The 4,384-nt window shown below is 40.9% G+C and overlaps 1 protein-coding gene across 1 annotated transcript in view; it reads left to right on the top strand.

The window, feature by feature from the left end:
• IQCA1 (IQ motif containing with AAA domain 1) overlaps positions 1-4,384 on the top strand; it is a 202,256-nt gene that overhangs the window by 133,858 nt on the left and 64,014 nt on the right. The window lies entirely within an intron of this gene.

Here is a 4,384-nt window from a genome sequence, read left to right as displayed (position 1 = left end):
TTTCACTCAATCCACAATAAAAAACCTTAAATTTAAAAAAAAAATGGTTGCATAGAAATTCAAGCCAGATTCCAAAGAGGACGTGATGTCACATGACTCTTGTAGTGTAAGCAGAAAATACCAGCAAGACATACGTTGTTGTTGTTAAGTGCTGTTGAGTTGGCTCCGACCCACAGCAACCCTGTACAGGGTTTCTGAGGACAGCTGGTGAGCTTGAACCGCTGACCTTGCAGTTCAAATGGCATTGCAGTCTGGTGCATTAACCCAGGGCACTAAAAAGGCATTCAACTGTGTGAATCAAGAACAATTCAGGACAACATTGGGCAGCTGGGGATTCCATAACACTTACCTGTGCTCATTAGGAACCTGTACATAGACCACGAGGCAGTCTTTCAAACAGAGCAAGGGAACACTGAATGGTTTAAAATCAGGAAACACATGCATCAGGGTGGTATCCCTTCACTCTCTGCCTCTCCTTGCCCCCCACTCCCCCGAAATTATATGCTGAACAAATAGTCTGAGGTGCTGTGAAGAATGTGGCATCAAGATTGGAGGATGACTCATTAACAGTGAGAGATAATCATTGCTGACATCAGATGAATCAATCTTGGCTAAAAGCAGAGAATATCAGAAGGATGTTTTGTCTGTGCGTTATTGAACATGCAAAGGCTTTCAACTATGTGGAACATGACAAACTATGGAAAACATTGTGGAGAATGAATATTCCGGAACACTTAATTGTGCTCATAAGGAACTTGAACTTAGACCAGACCTAGAGGCAGTTGTTCAGACAGAGTAAGGGGACACTGAATGGTTTAAAATCAGGAAAGGTGTGCACCAAGGTTGTATTCTTTCACCATACTTATTCAATCTGTAAAATGAACATATGATCTGAGAAGCTGTATTATATGAAGACGAATGTGGCATCAGGATTGGAGGAAGACTCATTAATAGCCTGATAGGCAGATGATACAGCCTTGTTAAAAGTGAAGAGGACTTAAAATACTTACTGATGGAGATCAAAGACCACAGCCTTCAGTATGGGTGGTACCTCAATGTAAAGAAAACAGAAATCCTCACCATTGGACCAATAAATACATCATGATAAATGGAGAGACGATTGAAGTTGTCAAAGACCTCCTTTTGCTTAGATCCACCATCAACACTTGTTGGAAGCAGCAGTCAAGAAATCAAATGACATCCTTCATTAGGCAAATGTGCTACACAAGACCTTTTTAAAGTGTTCAAGAGCAAAGATGTTAATTTGAGGACTAAAGTGCACCTGAGTCAAGCCATGCTATTTTCGATCACCTCGTACACATGTTAAAGTTGGACAGTGAATAAGGAAGACTGTAGAAGAATTGATGCAGCTGGGCTATGGTGTTGAAGAAGAAGAATCTTAACGATACCATAGAATGCCAGAAAAACAAACAAATCTATATTAAAAGAAGTACAACCAGAATGCTTCTTAGAGACCAAAATGGCCAGACTTCATCTCTTATTTTGGATATATTATCAAGAGGGCCCAGTCCCTGGAGAAGGACATGGCGTTTGGTCAGATATTGCTGTTAAGTGCCATTGGGTTGGCTCAGACTCATAGTGACCCTGCATAAGATTTCCAAAAAGTGACTGGTGGGTTTGAACTGCCGACCTTGCAGTTCAACCTAATGATCCAGTGTTTATCTTACAGTGTAGGAACCCCCCAGTGAGAGGGATTGGCACAGTGGCAGCATCAATGGGCTCAAGCATAGCACCCATTGTGAGGATGGCAAAGTACTGGGCAGTGTTTTGTTCTGTTGTACATAGGGTCACTATGGGTCAGAACCAACTGGATGGCACCTAACAACCACAACAACATATCCGCACCAATGGAAACAACAGTCAAGAAATCAAACAACATATTATTACATCAGGCAAATCTGCTGCCCAAAACCTCTTTAAAGTGTTAAAGAAAAAGATGTCTGTTTGAAGACTGAGGTGGGCCTGACCTAAGCCACGGTGTTTTCAGTCGCCTCATTTGCCTGTGAAAGTTGGACAGCCAATAAGGAAGACCAGAGAAGAAGCGATGTTCTCAAGTGTAACAACAATTTTGAGGATAGCAAAGGACTGAGCACTGTTTCATTCTTGTTGTGCCTTGGGGGTCTCTTAGAGTCAGAACCGACTCAGGGGCACCTTACAACAACAACAATATGTGCATGTGAAAGTTGGACAACGAATAAGGAAGACCAGAGAAGAATCAATGTATTTAAATTATGGTGTTGGCAAAGAATATTGAAAAGTACCATGGACTGCCAGAAGAACAAACAAATCTGTGTTGGAGGAAGTGCAGCCAGAATGCGCCTTAGAATCAAGGATCATGAGATTTCATCTCACGTGCTTTGGACATGTTATCAGGCGTGACCAGTCCCTGGAGGATGGACATCATGTGTGGTAAAGTGGAGGGTCAGTAATAAAGAGGAAGACCCCCAAGGAGACGGATTTACAGAGTGGTTACAAAAATGGACTCAAACATGGCAACAACTTTGAGATGGTGCATGACTGGGCAGAGTTTCATTCTATTGTACATAGGGTCACTATGAGTCAGAACTGACTTGATGGCACATAACAACAGCAGGTTCGAGAAAATACTGATGTGGATCCACTTAAGCAGAAAACTCAGGCTCACTTTCACATCACCTCTAATGTCATGTTTACTGCAGTGAACACTGGATTTAACTGTTGTTACTGATCTCGCTCTACTCTTGTGGAGACTAAATTAACCAGTCTTCTATTTATTACCTGCTCATTAGAAAGTGCGGGTATCGGAAGCCTTCATTATCACTCATCTCCCCGCAGTAACCATGTCCTTGCCAAGGCCTCTGTTTCGTTCCCGCGGAGGGTTTGAAAGGCAACCCTGCACAACAGTTTAGCAATCCTCCTCTGGTCCTCGGCTGGATTTCCTGAGCATTCCCAAGTGCTGACAAGCTTTTGATATGTAATACCCTCATAGACACATAAACATGCATATTGTTTGGCCTCCATCTCTAACATCAGAAGCCGTGCAAGGTTATTACTAATTATAGAAAGAGATGGTCAGAAAACAATGATGAACACACTGCAATTCATTCACAGAATATCTTCACCCCAGCTTCAGGAACAAATCAACGGAGACTCTGAGGAACGTGTGAAGATTCTGAACACTGTCCTTGTGACAAATGGAGACAGCCAAACTCATTTTCTTGGTGACCTTATCCAAATTAGTTAGAAAATAACAGTTCAGATTTATGACCAGTTACAATTAAGCCCTTTGATACCTCCTAATTAAACCTGCAAAGATTTATTTCTACATTATTCCTTTGGTAATCATTTAAAAATGATAAAAATGTAAATGAATATTACCTTCAAAAGGAGATGTTTCTATTTATCCTAAATAGACTCATATCTTTCCTTTCAAATGACTGCCTTTTAGATTCCGATTTATACTGCTCCAATGCAAATTTCAGATCAGTCTTAAATAATTTATCTCCACCTATGGGCACCTGTTAAACATACTTGCTGAGAACACCCACAAAGCAAATGCCATGGGGTTTTTTGTGAGTTTTTTTTTTTTTTTTCCATTCTTCATTGTTTGTACCTCAGTTTAGAATCTTGCCCCATTTCCCAACACCCAAGTGTAGACACAAGTCTGTCATGGAAGAAGTACAGCTAGAAGCCAGGATGGTGTAACTGCATCTCTCATACTTCAGACATATTATCAGGAGGGACCAGTTGATGAAGAAGGACATCATGCTTGATAAATTAGAGGATCAGCAAAATAAGAGGAAGATCTCTAAGGAGATGGATTAACACAGTGGCAGCAGCAATGGGTTCAAATGTAACAATGATTGTGAGGAAGATAGAGGACTGAGTGGTGGTGTTCCATTCTGTTGTGCAGAGGGTCTCTATGAGTCAGAACCAACTCAATAGCACCTAACAACAAATATTGAAAAGATATTTTAAAAATATATATTTGGAGGTCTCTTAATAACAACATCAACATCATACCGAAATCATGCCTTGTTTACTAAACCTATCAACACAACAAACCATTCATTTAAGGAAGTCTTGTGTTGATAGGTCTTTATATGAGAAAAAGGAGTGGTGTAGTGCTAACCGAAAGGATTGCTACCACTCTGAGTCATAATTAATTTGATGTAGGGGGTTTGGGTTTATGTAAGAAAAGGTGTGTTTTCACAGCGACTCCCCTTAAAACAGCTAAAGAAGTTGCCACTGAGTTGATTCAGACTTACCCTGTGCCCCACAGTATTCTAAGTGGATGATTTTTCATAAGTAGATTCCACTCATGGTGCCTTGTGTGTGTCAGAGTAGAACTGTGCTCCACAGGGTTCTCAGTGGATGATTTTTC

Source organism: Chrysochloris asiatica, unplaced genomic scaffold (assembly GCF_000296735.1).
Source record: "Chrysochloris asiatica unplaced genomic scaffold, ChrAsi1.0 scaffold00096, whole genome shotgun sequence".
Taxonomy (NCBI): domain Eukaryota; kingdom Metazoa; phylum Chordata; class Mammalia; order Afrosoricida; family Chrysochloridae; genus Chrysochloris; species Chrysochloris asiatica.
This window is presented reverse-complemented; position numbering and strand designations above follow the sequence as displayed.